This window comes from Indicator indicator, chromosome 37 (genome assembly GCF_027791375.1).
Source record: "Indicator indicator isolate 239-I01 chromosome 37, UM_Iind_1.1, whole genome shotgun sequence".
Lineage (NCBI taxonomy): Eukaryota > Metazoa > Chordata > Aves > Piciformes > Indicatoridae > Indicator > Indicator indicator.
This window is the reverse complement of record NC_072046.1, coordinates 279,492-296,358: the sequence shown is the minus strand read 5'-3', so window position 1 is coordinate 296,358 and position 16,867 is coordinate 279,492.

Sequence of the window (16,867 nt, the reverse complement as noted above, 5' to 3'; positions counted from 1 at the left end):
TGCCACTTGTGAGACATGGGCCCTGTGTCACCTGCAGGAGAGAGGCCTGCTGTCAGCTGTGGGATATGAGCGTGGTGTCAACTGTGAGACCAGGGCTTGGTGAGACTCGTGGGACAGGGGCTGGCTGTCACCCCGCGGCAGCCGAGCCTTGGTACCTGGGGACATGAGACCTCTCTATCCCCTGTGGTTCATGAGTGGCCTATGGCCCACGGGACACCCTGTGCCCCCGTGGCTCACTGTCCGGTGCCATCTGCGGGGCAGCCGTGCTCCGTGGCCCACTGGACTCCCTCCTCACTCCCGAGCCCACCGCCGCAGCCAGACCACCGCCGCCCCCCGCCCGCCGGTCCCGCGGCCCGGCCGGACCCGCGGCTGCCCCGGGAGGCGGCCCAACGCCCGGGGGCCTCCAGGCCAGGGCGGACCGGGCCTTGGGGGGGCGACGACAGCACGGGGAGGGGGCGGGAAAGCACCGTGCGGGGGGTCCCGGGGGTGCGGGGGGGGGGTGTGCGGGGGGTGCCGGGCAGGGGGCAGAGCCCCGGCTCCGCATCAATCACCGCTCGCCCCGCCCCTCCGCACTGACTGACGCGCCGGCGACCAATGGGACGGGTCCATGCCCCGCGCACAGCCAATGGGGGTGGGGGAGGGCGGAAGGTCCCCACTTCAAGGCTGGGTGAGCGGCGCAGGTAGGTGCGGGGCGAGGCGCTGCCGGTGCGGGGCGGCGCGGAGGGGGGGGCTTGGGATGGGCCGGCACCGAGCGGGCCCCGCTGCCCCCCTGCACCGCCCCGCACCAGGCCAAGTGGCACGGCCCACCCGCCCCCTCCTGCTTCCCCGCTGCCGTCCCGCAACTTGGCTGCGGGGGCCGGGCCGCGACGGGGCTGGAGAAGCGGGGAGCGGGGGGGCGGTGGCGGCCGTGGCTCCTCCTGTGGTCACCCGGTGAGTTGGGGGCCGGGGTTCTCTGCGGGCCAGCCGCAGGGCCCGGGGCGCCGGGGAGAGCTCCGCCCCGCCGCGCTGCCCGGGGGGGCCGGGCCGGGCCGGCTCCGTGCGGAGCGGGGACCCCCCCTCCCGCCCCGGGCCTCCATTTTAGCCCGGGGAAGCGAGGCTGGGCCTGGGGGCCTTCTAGAAGGATCTGGGGGTGGCAGCCCCTTGCACCCCCAGTCCGGCCTGCGGGTGCTACTGGGCCCCGTCTCCACTGGCCGGCCCGGGGCGGGATGGAGGTTAAGCGGGGTGCAGGAGAACCGGGGTCACAGATGCTGTGCCCCTCCAATCTGACAGCCCTTTCTTTCTCTAGGTCTTGGATTTTCCCTCCTCCTCAAATAAATAAGAAACTTGCAGACCTACCAGGCGTCTTCAGAGGCTGGGAGGATCCAGAGGCCATCCCCATACCAGCTGACCGCCTGCACCGCAGGTGGCGAGGATGGGCCTGGCCGAGATGCCCACCAAGGTATGATGTACTCCCATGTGCCGCCTGGCATGGCCAAGCTTTGAGCCTTGGAATCACCACACTGGCTGGGTTGGATGGGCCAAGTTACGTTTGCAGGTGGTGTTTCAGTTTCTGAAGGTGTGGGGTGTGCCTGGAGCCCTGCACACAGTGTGTTGGTGAATGTGTAACTTGAAAATGGAGGTTTGGGAGCTTGGCAGAAAACGTGGATGTATCCTGTGTGTGTGCAGGGTGTTTCTCTCTCCAAATCTCTTCCAGTGCCTGTACATAGTGAAGAGATGTGTAGCCTCCTTCTGGGAATGTGTGTATTTATTTCCTGGCCTTAACTGTCCTTGTGTGCCAGAGCATCAAGAGATCAAGGTATAACTTGCCCAGAAAAGGAAGACCTACTTCCCCTCCACATTGTGTGCATCCTTAACCCCCAGATTTATATTACTTGAGTCCTTTTTACTTGCTGTTATAATCTGTCTTAAATATGTGCTTAGAATATTAAGAGAATTGTGTTCCTGTCAGAGTTGTCTTGGTTTTGTCCTGTGAAAACCACACCTGGGTTTTCATGCTCCTCTTTCCTTGCCTCTGGCTTCCCCGTGTGTGGGCAGCCATAGTGCTTCTGGTTCTGGAGTGGAGGGTGACCAGGATTTGCTGATGCTTGATTTGAGAAGTCACCTCTTACCTTGCTATTGTTACCACAGGTTCAGAATTGTGTCCTGATCGTTTAGGTGCAGCATTCCAGTTTCATGAAGCTGAAGAAAACCAAAAGGGAAGCGCTGAAGGGAAGAATCTTTCCCTCTCTTTATAAATCTTCAAGCCAAAGCAGTTTGATTTTAGGCCAATTAGGGAGGCTGAATTTAGACAAATTCTCTTGTAATGGGAAAACCAAAGATCTTGACTCAGTTCTTTCATGCTGACCTTAGACAAATCTGTTCTGGTATCTGATCTCCAGCTGGCTAACACCAGAGTAAAGGCTCTTACTCTTTGTACATGTAACAACTGTGAGTTGTTATGGGGGCTTTAAAAAAGGAATTCAAGTGCCCTGTTTGGGAGGTTATCACAGAACTTCTTGGAGGTTTCTGCTTATAACTCTTGCTGAAACTGGTAGGAAGTCAACAGAGAGCTTCTTTGGGAACTGGTCCTTAATTCTCAGATGCCATACACTGATGCATTGGCTAAATGGGGATTTAGTGACTGTGTGGAGCTTGATACCTGTGTGAGTCCCTGTGTCATCCCAGGGTGTTGTCAGCCCTGTGGTTTCAGCACTTGCCAACTAAAAAGGGGCTGCAGCAGGTGACAGTGGTGTTGGTCTGTGACAAAGTGTTCCTGTTCATTGGCCTTGTGCTTCAGCCTGGCAAGCTTGGAGGAGTGAAGGAGTAGAATTCAAGAGCACTTAAGCCATTGTGAAATGGAGAAATGGTGTCACCTTCGTGTTGATGGCTGGGAAAGCTGCAGGTAGAGCCTGTGCTGTGCAGCCTGGCCTCTGGAGAGAGAGCTCCAGCTTTGGATGTGGGAAGGAAGAGAAGGCAAGAAGGCAACTGCTTCCTCCAGTGGAGCGGGCTGGGGATGGGCACGTGGGAGGATAACGTCAGGTCCTTGCTACTTCCCATGAGCTGGCAGGAGCTGAGGGGAAGGAGCTGTGCCTGTGGCAGCAGGTCACACCTAGGGCTGCTGGAAGGTGCACCAGGAGGGTGTGCAGGCTGTGGTCGTGTCAGGCTGTCACGTCCGCTCGACATTTTTGCTCGGAGGCGTTCACCTCTTGTGGGGAGGCTCTAGTTGGACCTTGGGTTTTTTGAGTGCATGAGTGTGTCATCTGCTCCTCTGCCAGTTGATTTAAACCTCTGATTGGCACCTGTGTGAAGCCTTTTGTGTCTGTATCCCTGACTTGTGCTCAAACTCTAGTACCTAATATTGTTGTCACAGTTTTCAGCAACTCCTTTGTAGCCCTTGAGTTTTATAAAGCTCTTTACCTGCAGCTCCTCAGAGGGGAGGGAGCAGAAGAGCAGGAAGCTCTGACTGGCCTTTCACATCTAGCAGGCACAGACCTGCAGACTGTGCTGCTCCAGAGCTCTGCATGCTGTGGTGGTGGTCACAGAAACAGGGGGCCTGCTGCTTTCTTGTTAGCATTTCCCTGTGGTCATCTGGGCACTGAGTCTCTGGTGCTAGGCTTGGTCACAGGGAGTGTCCTTAATAAGAGTGTGGAGGGACTTGACTTTCTCCACCCATGTATGATCTCTGATGCCTGCCTGTGTTGCTGAGGGTTTGGAGGCAGGTGGATTTGGCCAGGACTGAGGAATTTGTGTGAAGTCTCAAAACTCTGGGCTCAGAGACTTGGAGATTTTGTTATCTCTGGAGCAGAAGCTCTCAGGGCACAGCTCTGATCTCAGGCTGCTCCATAACCCTTGAGCATGCTCAAAAGAGTAAATGTTCAATAACCAGGGTATTAGACTATGTTTCAGCCTGGTTAAACTGCTGTTCCAGTTTGGGATTAAATAGAATTATAAGCAGTTAGGGATAGAACTGTAATTTTTTAACCTAAATCCGGAAATCCAAATGGTGATAGAATTGTTCCAAGTGCCCTACGGCAGAAATAGAAACTAATTCTGTCGTTGATGAATCTTAGAAAAGCCATGTGGAAAAAAAAAAAGAGACCATAATGAGAATTAATGAACTCTTAAAACTAATGTTAGTGTTGCTTGTGACAGAGGGAGGGCTTTTATGTCCCAGTGTTGGTGGTGACTGGAGGCTGGACTTAGGAAGTCTTGGGTTTGCTGTTGACTCACAAAGGAGAGTGTGAGGGGCAGGGTTTAGTGCAAGTAGAATCTATGAAGATGTTCTTAAGCCTTTAGCCATGGCTTGTGGGTAAAGGAAGCTGCATCAAGACCTTTCCAGCTGGGTTGTTAGAAGAAGGGATGAGTTGTGCAGCAGGTATCAATCCAGTCTCCCTCTCAGCCAGTGCTGCTGCTGCCATGCTCATGCTTGTTAGCAGTTGCTGAGTTCTTAACTAGTGGTTTTAACTTTTCTTGCAAATAAAACTCCTTAATCTATTTGTCTGTCACACAGTGGAACTGACCCTTGCCCCTAGCAGAGGGTACACAAGTGGGGCATGTCTCTACTGCAACTATACAAAGACCATAAGGTGTGTTTCAGTGTTGAGGGTTGAAAGGGTTGTCCCCTAATACTCTGTTAGTCTGTGCCTCATTCTTTTGTAAGACATGGGCTTGTAAGTGCAGGGTCCCATTTCCTTCTCCTTTCCTTTTCTATTTCCCTCCCCTCTTCCTCTCTGATGCTCTAACACCTGTAACCTGAAATGGAAGCAATGCAGCTTTCAAAACTGCACTGTCAGTTATTTCTTTGTAGTTTATTTTACTGCTCACACCATTCAGTGTTTGAGATCACGTTGTGTCCCCTGCACAAAATGATTGCCATACAGAAGTATTGCCTTAATTACTGCCACCAGGGTGTTTCTTTAGCAGATACCCAAGCTGATGGGATCTGAGGCTTGCTCTTGCACTTCATGTGCATTTCCAGGCGTGTGTTTTGGATGGGTTGAAGCCAACACAATAATATTGTTGGCAGTTGATGGGGACCTGCATGATAAGAGGTTACAGCTAAGTGTAGATTTGGATGCTTTACCTTCTGCATGTTGATAAAACCTGGCTATCAGTTCCCAGCTGGACTAGCAGTTTAAAAGTTCAGGGTGTTTTATTGTGAGTACTCAGCCTGCCATTTGTTTCTGGAAAATACTTTACTCTGCTCCCCACAGTGGTGCAAACAGGGAGTTCCCCCAGGGCTTTGGGACACCAGGCTCTTCTGTACCACATGCATCAGTCTGATGCAACAGTGTGGAATATTGGGAGTGCTTTTTGGCATGACCAGGCCAATGTCTTTGGCGAGGGCTCAAAAAAACACGGTGGTGAAGTTTGTTTGTTACTACCTTCATTACACAGTCTGGCGTTCCCAGCCTCTCATCCCTATGGAAACCATAGGAATACATTTCGCACTGGGAACCATATAAAGGCATTTTGCTGTTGAAGCCATAATTGATTTAAAATAGCTGATCACTATGTCAGAATAACAAATGCTCCTGAAGTTCACAGCAGATTAAAATGACTTCCTCCCTAGCCTGAGCTGTGATCTTGAGAGGTACTGGTGGTCTATGGAGTAGACTCTCCAACAGAACAAGCAGCATGGCTTGTCCTTGGAATCAAGAATGTCTGTATCAAATGATTTGATCTGAATCATCCAGGGGGTTTTCAAACCAGCAGTGGTACTGCTTATGTGGATCACTTGGCTTTTTTACTGAGTAAAAGACCAATTTACTGGTTTTATCAAGCAAATTAAAACTTAATCCATTGATTTAGAAGTCCCCAAGGTTTGTAACTCAACTGTAGTAAAGCAGAGACATCCCTGGGCAGGGAAGTAACAGGGTTGCTGAACTCTACCAGCCTCTGCACTATTTACCTGCATGTATCTCTACTCTGCATTTAAGGACTTTGCTCTTTTCTTTCCTCTTTAGTGAGCATTTTCAGAGTAGCTGGCTGGGATGTGCTGTGTCTGTCACAGCTAAGGAGCTTAATGTCACTGGATCCTTTCTGTAATGTTGAAGAAGACTCTCATAAGAACAATGATTACTGCAGAGATCTCTTGTTAATTGCCTCAGTTTATCTATATTTAGCTTTAAACCAGACCAGTTTTGCATACTCTTAAGCTTCTGTGGCCACTGACATTTGAGTTTGCTACTTCTTGTTAGGGTATCTAATGAGGCTGCAAATGAAGCTGCAGAGGTTGTGATTGTCTGCAGGATGTGTCTGCATCACTGTGTTTTGGTGGCCATCATCTTTGCTATCTGCAGGACGTTTCTCAGACTGCTCTGGCACCTGTGCAGGCTCAGAAGTATCCCTTTGTGTGCCCTAGCATGTTTGTTAATTATCTGTACAGCTGTGCATAGGCTTGTATAGGAACTGTTAAATTCCTCAGGCAGGGACAATCAAAGCAAGTCATGAGGAGGAACAGGTAGAGGCAGTGAATGTGTGGTAGAGAAGGTAACCATCAGGTATGAGCAGTTGAATACATGATGTTCCCCATACATTGAAAACCATGGTTTGTGTTCTTGGTGCTTTGCAGAGGAGGATGACTTCAAAGAAAGGCTTAAAGGTTGCAAAAATGTGGATTCTGTGGAGAGAGCTTCTCCTGTTCACGAGGAGCATCTTGACAGTGGTGATGAAGCTGTGTGGAGGGCTTGTGAGTAAGGGTGGCTGTGCAGGAGTAGTGAGGTGACCTGGAGGAGATGTTGCAGCACTTTTGAATGGGAAATGGAGACTGGAAGGGCTATAAAAAGGTATGTGGCAGAGGTCAGAGTTGTATTATTTTAGACTGCACAGCAAATTTTGCTACATCATCTCCAGATGAGGTTGACTGATGAAAGCTGTAAATGGGTCTGTGCTGCGGGAAGATCCAGATTTGTACCAGACTGTCAAGCCTGAGATCTTGGCTCTGGGTTAGGCTTGCCTCAATTACCAGAAAATTCTGCAGTGCAGGATGAACAAAAGATGAGAAACTTCATTGCAGAGGAATTTTTGTCTTAAACTTCCTCCTCAAGGGACTGCCCTTCTTCTTCTGTTCTGGTATAGAAATGTGTGTGTTGCTGCTACTTCTTTTTAGCTGAACTGAGTTCTAGGTATATCTAAAAGACAATTATCAGACACACTAATAATATGTATGCTGTTGCAGGGTCCTGGGTTCTGGCTTCCTAAAGAGCTGTCCAATTGTGGTGGGGAGAAAGAGGTCAGGAGAAAGTATGAGGCTGCTGTCTTTCAGAAACACTGTTTCTGTTACCCTTATGACCAGAATATATTCTGTGTGACCTTGTTATGTGCTGGATATGGCTTTGCTGATACCAACACTGTCCTGATGTCTTCCTTGGCACTGTTTCATCATTGACTTAAAGCCCAGCTCAAGTTTTCTAGACTTATTTTTCAGGGTTTTCCATGAAATTGGTGTTTTGGGATGGGGAATGCTCATCAAGGAGGGGAGGATGGTGACTGCAAGGGACAGGAACAGAACTGTTGTCTGCAGCTCTCTGCAAGGGCATAAACCCCCAGCATTGGTCTCTGTGCTGTCCTTACTTGGATATTTTTATTGAAAAAGAACTTAAGTAGGAGCTGAGTTGGGAGCATTTGTGTTGTCAGCAGAAACGCAGTTGGTACCTGGCCTCTGGGGTGGTTTTGGCCAGGCCCTCAGGAGAAATGATTGAATGTGTTGCCCATGGATTTCCTGACCCAAAAAAACATCTGTAATGACAGTTCCATGCCACGATTTATTAAGCAATATGTTGGCTGTTAAAGAGCAATAGCAGTGTCTTGACTCTGTATCTCCAAATGCTTTTTTCCCTTGTGTGTCTGTGGAAAGAAACTCATTTGCTCGTTCTGCATAATCCAGATCAGCATTGCTCACACTGGCTATGGAAACAGCATTCAAAGGTCTTACCTAATTCTGCAGTCAAGACAGTACAGCTTTTTATTTTTTTTCTCTAAACCCAACTCCCTAGGGTGAGTGCTGCCAGTGTATCACAGCAGGCAGTGCTGTGGTTTTCTTTCCCTTTGCAGACAGATGATGGTCTAAAGCACTTTTTTATTGGTGTAACTGCATTCCTACTGTAGAGGCAGCATAGCTATGGAGAGGGGGAAGGAGTTGCTGGCTGAAAGGGCTATCACTTTAGAATCGACCTGCCTGAGGGTGGAATGCCTATGCCTGGCAGCAATACTGAGAGGTTTGGTGGCACCTCAAGTGTGGCAGGTGAATGTGGACACGTTGCTCTAGCTCTGCTGCAGGATGTGTAGGCATTACCCTCACACAAATGGCAAAACTGAAGGTCAAAGAGGTGAAATGGTCTCTGCAGTCCCAACCTAATCTTTCCTGATCTTCTGGCTCATGGTGTGTCTTGTGCACATAGTGAGATGGAGTTTTTTGAGGTGGAGGAGAAAGTGTCCTCATGGTGGTAGGAGAAACCTGCTCCTGCTTGGCTGCAGGTTGTGCTCCTGAGGTTTCCAGCCTCTCATATCCTTACAGCATTTGCTAAAGAGCCTGGTTTTTGATAGTAGGGGTTGCAGAGCTGCTGGGAGCACATAGCCTCCTGTCCAGGAACCCTGGAGGGGGCTGATGTAGCAGGAGATTGGACAGCCTGGGCCAGGGCTCTATTTGCCATAATGCCTCCCAGAGCTGTGCTGGCATCAGGTGTTCTAGATTTAGGACGTTTGATGGAAGTTTTAGGCAGAATTTTTGGAAATAAAACCTGGAGAGCCTGGCACTGGGCAATACGAAGTGAACCCGTGAAAAGCTCCTGGGGCTGCAGATGGAGCTGGAAACGTGAGATTTGTTGTTCTGAGGGGAAGCCACTTAAACCGGTGAAACTTAATATGCAGGGAATAGACTTCGGATGGAAAAAGTGTTGGGTTTTTTTGAGGAGAAATGCTGCAAACAGCGAGAGCTTGCAAAATGCTGCAAGCAGCGCGCCCGGCCTCCCCTCAGCCCTGCGCAGCTGGGCCGGGCGCGGGGCGGTGCCGCGGCGGGACGGGAGCGGTGCCAGGACTACAGCTCCCGGCATGCCCCGCGCGGCCATGCGGAACCCAACCCAGTAGCACCGGGGTGGGCGCTCCCTGGCGGGTGGCGGTAGAAAAGCAGCCACCCGCAGCGGCGTACGCGGCGGACGGACAATAGGCGGCGGGCCCGCCCCGCCCCCGGCCTTCCTTCCGTCCTACCCGCCTCCTTTTCCCTCATGCCGCTCCCCGGCTCCCTCCTCCCCTCATGGCCTCGGCCCCTCCCGCACTGCAGCTCCTCCGCGCGGTGGGCGCCCAGCGCTGCGGCGCGGCGGCGGCAGGAGCTCGGCGGGGCCCCCTGGCTGCGGGCGGGCGGAGGGCGCGGTGCGCGCGGCCGCCAGCGGGGGCGCTGCGGCGTCCTCCCCCCCTCCTCCTCCTCCCCCCCACCCCCCCCGGTGCATTCTCCGGCTGACGGGAGGGGGAGGGCAGAGAAGGAGCCCAGCCGCCATTTTCCGAGCCGCGCCGCCGCCGCGCTCGCCCGGAGCGGGGGGGAGCGGGGGGAGAAGAAAAGCACCGCAGCGCCCGCTCCGCCGCGCCCCGCCGCCAGCCGGGCCCGCCCCGCCGTCGCCGCCCAGCGCTCCGAATCGGGGGTGGGGGGGCCCCGCTCCCCCCCCACCCCCCTACCACAACACCCTCGACCCCGCCGCCCGTCCGCCCCAGCCCGGACTGCGGCCGCCGCTCTGCGCCCGCCGAGGAAGACGGGCGAGCCCATCCCCCCTGCCGCCGGGGCGCGCCCGAGCGGGCGGGGGGGGCGCCGGGGCTGCGGCCGGGGTTGGCGGCGTCCGCCCCGGTTGCGGCACCGCGGCTGCCCCTCGGCCGGGGTTTGTTTGCAAACTGCGCCCATTTTGTGGGGGGCCGAGCCCGCCCGGACCGCGCTCGCCGCTCGTCACGTGGTAGGTGCCGCTCGCCCCGCGCCGCTCCGCGCCCGCCGCCCCGCGCCTCCCCCGCCGCCCCTTTGTTAGCGCCGCCGCGCCCCGCCGGGCTCCGCTGCGGGGCGGCCGCCGCCGCGCCCCAACTTCTGTGCCCGGCGGGAGGCGGCTGCCCCGTCACCCCCACCCTTCCTTTCCCCCTCCTCTCCCTTCCCGGTGCTGGGGAAAGTGCGGGGGTCGCGGCGGGGAGACCGGGGGCGGGCTAACCCGCCGGCCCGCTCTTCTTCCCCCCCCCCCCCCCCCGCCGCCCCCGGTGCTGCGGCTCCCTCGGGCAGGGTGGGGGTGGGGATGGCGCCACTTTAAATTGAAATCCCCGGCCCGCCGGGACCCCGCCGCCCGCCCGGGCGCCTCCGGGCCGGGTCGGGGCCCTTCACGTGGCCGGCGGCCCCGCGGCGGCAGAGCCCGGCCCGGTTCCCCCCGGGGAAGAGAAAGGGACGGGGCGGCGATGGGGGGTGGTGGGGGTGGAAATCACCATTCCCTAACCTGCAGGGGGATGGGGTGGGGGGGAAGGTGGCACAGGCGAAGTTTTAAAAGTAAACAGAAAAAAAAAAATTAAATTGCATAACCTCAATCTTGCAAAACGCGGGAGGGGAGCAGCTCTGCGGGCCCCGAATCCGCCTGGAAAATAGGAAGGTAGCGGTCTCCGGTAATCCCGGTGGGCTCCCGGTGCTGTCACCGGTGTCTGCGGGCGGGAGCCGTGGATGTGTCACGGTGCTTTTGCTTTTCCTCTTCTCTCGGGGTATACAATAGCGTTATTATTATTCTTTTTTTTTTCAAATGTGGTTTTTTTTTTTTATGCTTCTAAACCATTTTCCTGTATTTTTTTTTTACTTCCCGGCTGCTTATTCTCGGTTATTTTTTTTTTTTTTGAGCCGGCCCAGCCGATCCAGGATTATTTTCTCCAAACAGGCTGGAAAAGCGGCGGCTCCCTGGAACGCTTTCCCTGATCCCTACGTGTGTTTACTTCCATCACGGGATTAGCATCTTCCAGTGCTTGATTAGAGCGAAATTTCCATCCTTTTGGGTTGAAATGGGGGAAAGGGGGTGGGTGTTGGGGGGGAGGGTTTCATGTAAGAAAAAAAATTAAAAAAAGGGAAAATACAGCGAGCAAATTTATTGGAAGCTGGGTTTATTTTCTGCCCAGAGCTGAGCCTCCTTCAGGCCGAGGTGTCACCTCTCTGCCCGCTAAATTTGGGTACAGGTGGATCAAAAGGCAGGCACCGTATAGATGCTGTTGCCTGTTATGTAAAATGGACTTGGATGACAAACTGTAGTTTTCCATGGAACCGGTCAGGATATGGGAGGAACTGCAGGGTTGGTTGTGTTGTGTGTATTTTTTTTTTTTCATTTGTTTTGATTGACCATTATATTTTAAACTGGTTTGGGCCATGCCTGTGTGCCACGGTTACATCATGTCATGTGTTTTGTACAGTGTGATTTGGCCCTCTAAAAATAAGGGGAGGTTTAAAAAAAAAAAAAAAAAATTGCCGTTTCTCAGAGGTAAGGAAAGTAGGAGAAGAGTTACTTCAGCCGTGACATGGTCCCGCTGACGCCAGGGATATAAAACGCTTTGGGGGGGCCAGCTAAGGTGTTACGTGTCTGTGTGTGTGACTAAACCTCCGCCGTAGTTAGGAGCCCAGGGAGCCGTTTTTGTGTTAATGTTTTCTCTTTAAAACCATATTTGTCCTTTTTATAGCCTTTGTTTTCCTGGAGGAGCCTCTGATGCTCTAATTATTCTCTTCCCCCCCCCCCCCCCCCCCCCCGCCTTAGCGAAGCCCCTCTTGGATTTTTCGTTCCGGCACAGGGGGGACGGTGCGGGTCGCGACGCCGTTCGATCTGATCTCTTTAAATTGAGAACTCAGCAGCCTTTTAAATCGGCGAAAAGGGGAAGATGACGCAGAGTCAACCTAGGAGGCTAGAAAGGCAAAACATGGGGAACTCCCCACCCCACGGATGGGACCAGGATCCTGGGGAGCTTGCTCCTCCTTCCCGCGGTGTCTGCTGTCGGCCGCCGTCAGAGCCGAGCGGTTTTTTGGCGCGGGAGGGATGGGTTGTTGTTTTCTCTTGGGTTTTTTGTGCGTTTTTTGTTTTTTGTTGTTTTTTTTTTTTCCCCTTCTCGTAGCCACCACTGCCAAGGTAGCACAGCTGTGGAGGGCTTAATGGATTGATATGCTGCAGGAGCAGTTAATTGTGGAACTTGGTTGTGATACTGTTATAGCTGATTTGTAATGATTTAGCAATGAGGATGACTTGTGTTCCCTCTTCTGAGGTGATAAAGCAGCAGATGACTGGGCAGATGTGGCTGGCTGCTTCTCTTAGGCTTTTTTTTTTTCCCTCCCTCTTTTTCCTCTTTCTTTTTTTTTTTTTTTTTAATGCTGTATTTGAGTCTCATTTGTTCTCAGTATTCATCCGGTAACTGGAGAACTGGTGAAATTCTGACATCACGCAAGTCAAGGGTGAAAACTGAGCAGTTGTTTGACCAAAGTCACTTCCTTTTGCCCTGTTTATAACTGTGTTTTTGTCAACCCAACTGCCATTATCTAATGAACTCTCTGAACAAAGACTGTCTCTGGAGTTTGTGCACTCCACCCTTTTTCTGCTCAGGCAGCAAGTGGTGCATGTCCTTAGGAACCTCGAAAGACTTTTCCAGGGAGAATAAGACTTAATGTATAGCGAAGCAAAGATAAAGCCTGAGGACTGCTTAGGCCCTACCAAGACAGGGAAAAGATAAAGCTTGGGAAGGGGAATGATATGTAAGGGGCTCATATTTTGGTTTCTGAGCTAGCCCCCCTCCTGCTTTCTTCCATATAATTTGCTTTTTCTGGAAAATCAGATTTTTCTGGAACTAATTTTTGAGTAGGTCAGTGATAATCTCTTGCTCAGTGGATATCTCTGCTCATCCCCAGTTCATTCTGCATATTTTTGTGTGGTTTTTTTTTTTTTTTTTCTTACTGGACTATCTGGGAAACAGGTGGGGAAATTTCTAGCTAAACGGGAATTTAATTCAGTAGAAGTCTCTCGGGTGGATTCCGCGCGGATCAGCTCAAACAATAAGTTAAGTTCTGCGGGTATGCCTCCCTCCAAAGTGTTTATGGCTTCATTAAAAAGAGCCTCTGAGCACCGGGGCAGTCAGAGCAGCAGGTGATCTGAGGAGCACCGTTTCCGTTGCTGCATTTTATAAATACTGTGGCCCTGCTCCTAACTTCCAGGAATACAATGTCCGTCTGGAACGAGGAGCAGCAAAGACCTCAGCGTGCTGCTGCCTTTGAGAATCCTTCCTTGTGAAGAAGAGCTGTTTAGCTGCCTCCTCAGGGATGCAGTTTTTCTGTACCAAACCATTTAAATTAGAAGAAAGGCTTTCTGTTTTCTCTCAGCTGGGTAAGGAGTTGTCATACTCAAATCAGCATAAGAGTCCTGGTGCTGCAGGCCTTGAGTAAACATAATTCGATTAAACCCTGCTCGTGGCCTGAGTTCAGAGCTGTGTTTTTGGAAGAGGATAGTTTGGATAAGGGCCTGTTCAGGTTTCAAAGAAAGTTAGAAAACAAGGATGTATCTCCCCTTGCCTTGAGCTGCTGTCAGGGGATGATTGCCAGAGGAGAACTCAGTTTAGAGCAGGAGACAAACGGCAAAATGGGATATGCTAATAGCTGGGAAGACTTAATTCTGGAGGACAGAGTTTTGACAGCGCAGTATCTGAATGTAGTGATGATACCATGCTGTTTATCTAATAAAATGAGGGGAAAAAGGATAACAAAATTGCATCTGAAGAGAGGAAATGGGAGTAGCTGTCAGCCTGAACAGGCTGCACAGTCATCAGTCCTTAGTTATTTTTTTTTCCCCAGATTTGATGTTTTAAGTTTGCAGACAAGTGTTCTTTGAAAAAAACAACAAAAAAACCCACAAAACCAAACAACAAACTTCTTTTAAATCAAATACATCCATCTGGACTGGGAGCTGCTTTGAGCCTCAGAGGCACTAGTAGAAGGTGGACATTAAAGATGGCACATTTTCAGCCCCATCAGACATGAGGGCTCCTCTCTGCAGTCTTTATAACTTCCTGTCGAGGTCTGCAGCGACAGAGGATGTAAAAGGAAAGGTTACTGTGGAATTACCTTACACTAAATGAGAAACAACAAACCGAGTTCAGGCTGTAATTATGGTCCATAAAAAGGAACCTGTGATGTGTGATTGAACATTACCTTCTGTTAAATGAGTATCTGTCCTGCAGTTCATGTCACCTTGGTTTTAGTTGCTGCCATGGCAGTCTTTGTGGATTGTTCGCTCTCCTCTTGGACCCAAGGAGCAATAAAAGCTGAGATCTGCAGCAAGCTGAGCAATCCGGAGAACTCTTCTGAGCTCCCTTCAGAATTAAGATGTTTAAACTCAGCTGGGGGTGAGGTGAGCAGGTTGGGGAAGGAGGGATGCTTAATTCTGTACCATCCTTGGGTTATTTCTTCTTGAGGACAAGGCCAGTTAATGCAAGACTCTTTGTAGTGACAGTCCCTGCCTTGGTTAGAATTCTGAAGTGTTGAGGTCGTGCCATTTCCAGGGTGTGTTGAGAGGGTTAAAAGTTTTGGTAACAATTCTATGCTTTTGAGCAAAGGTTGGTGTGGCCGCACCTAGTGAATGAAAAAGTGTCTTTAAAATTAAAAGGTGTCGTGGTAGGGCCATGAAAGGCAATCCTGTTTTTTTGTTTGACTTGTTCCCTGAGTCCTGAGTTCAGGTTTTCATATTTCCTGGGCAGCTTGCCCAGATTATGTGAAAGAAAAACAAAATCTCTCTGATACTGGATGGGGGGAGACCCGGATTTCACAATTCAAGCTTTTCTTCTTTTTTCTTTTTAACTTCTGTGTCTGTCAGACTGCTGCTTTGTGCAAATGACCCATTATTGGGTTTTAAGCCACATTTCTTTTTATTTGGCTGTAAACAACTTTTTTTCTTTCCCTAAAAAGACTTGAGCAGCATTGTGTATTTTTTTTATCTCCAGCCACTTCATTTTCCATGTGAAGGCATTTTGTGATCATTCAAATTTCCAAGCTCTTGATTAGGGAAGTGACAGTTAATCTTACTTGGTGGCTTTTTTTTTTTTTTTCCTGACATTGTACTGATAAAACCTTCTCTACCTCAGATTGTGCAATTGATTGGTTTTATGTCCAGAGAGAATGAAATTGTTGTTGAGGAAGGAGGCTTCGTGTTGCTGTTGAAAGTTGACCAAAAGTCAGCTCAGGATGAGGAGGAATGGATTGAAGCTTGACGAGGGCAGATTTAGACTGGAGATTAGGAAGAATTTCTTGACAGGGTGGGGAGACACTGGAACAGGTTGCCCAGAGAGGTTTTGGATGTTCCCTCCCTGGAGGTGTTCAAGGCCAGGCTGGATGAGGACTTCAGCAACTTGGCCTAATGGGAGGCACCCTGCCCATGGCAGAGGGGTTGGGACTAGATGATTTTCAATGTCCCTTCCAACCCAAACCATTCTATGGCTCTATGTGGACCAGCAAATGGAAACAGCTTTTATTTTAATATTCAGGGCTTCTGGTGGGAAACAAAGGCTGTAAAAGCAGAGCTCATTAATCTCTTTATTTGTTCCAGCAGATACAAACCATTCCCTGGCATGTTCTTAATATTAAAATCCTTATTTTTTTCCCAGCCAAGTTAGGTGTGAGTCTGTAGCACTAATATATGCACAAGGTACCAGTGTATACAGTCTAAGAATCTGTGAGGTTTATTTATGTTCTTAACCTTTTTTTTGTTGTTGTTAATATTAAAAAAAAAAAGCCTGTTGCCCAAATGTAGGTCATTAGGAGTGTTCAGTCTGCCAAGCTGCATGTGATAAGTGGCTTATCAATAAGTTTATCGTCCTGTACTTGCCTGTTAACATTGCCTTAATGGAAGTTTAGAGAGTTACTTCTGTAAATCTCTCTGTAAATTGGTAAACAGCTGTCTCCCAACTATAAAATATTAAAAGGGGATAACAAAAGGCATGGAGAGGATCTGTTATGCATAATAGGTGAAACTTTTGGTAACTGTATGTTTTTGATGTGGAAAACATTTCTAGGGCTGAGGGTGTAAGCTTGTCTGAGTTACCTGCATTTTAAGTTGCTCATCTCAAGTTGGAAGTGTAGGTATGAAATATAGAGGGATTTTATTCTAGCATGTCTGGGGTTCTTTTTTGGGGGGGTTGGGTTGTTTGTGGGCTTGTTTGGTTGGGTTTTTTGTGTGTTGTGCTTTTTTTTCTCTAAAAGATACTTCTAACCATGCATACTCAAGAGTGTTGACTGCGTTCTGGATCTGTAGTGGGGGAGGAGAGGGGAAGTGGTGGGGATTGATACAGTGTTCACTTCCTTCGTGGTAGCTTTGCCTTTAATGCTTCTAATGCAATAGCACCTTCAGGTACTTGTTCTCTGCAAAACCTGTATGATGGGTAGGACAGAGTTTGGAGGTGAAGGGGCTTGCAGGTGGTTGTGTTATCAGTCGGAGAGAGGCTTGCATCTAACACAGGTTGTTTGTCCTTCACATGCGAGCTGAAGTCTGTGTGACCACCCATAACCTGCCTTCATCTCTCATGCAAGGGGAATGCACCCAGGTGGGTTTGGGCAAGTGCCTTGGAGGAGGAGAGCTGGGGGAGTAAGGAGGCCTCACAGCAACTATAAAGAGCAGTCCTGGTGTGGTTTGGCACGTGATGAAACTACACTGCGTGTGCAGGAATTTGGGATGTAAGGTCAAGGGTTTATAGTTTTAATTCAGCAAATAGAAATGTGCAGGGTAGATGTGTGTCATTGAGTGCTGCTGGGAGGCATCAAAAGTGGAGGCAGTTGAAGGCCCAGTAGCCTGAGAAGGGTAATTGTGGCAGGGACTCTTGTCTGTGGGGAGACTTGCTGGTGGGAGGGCATAGAGAGGCCTTCATGAGACTGGAA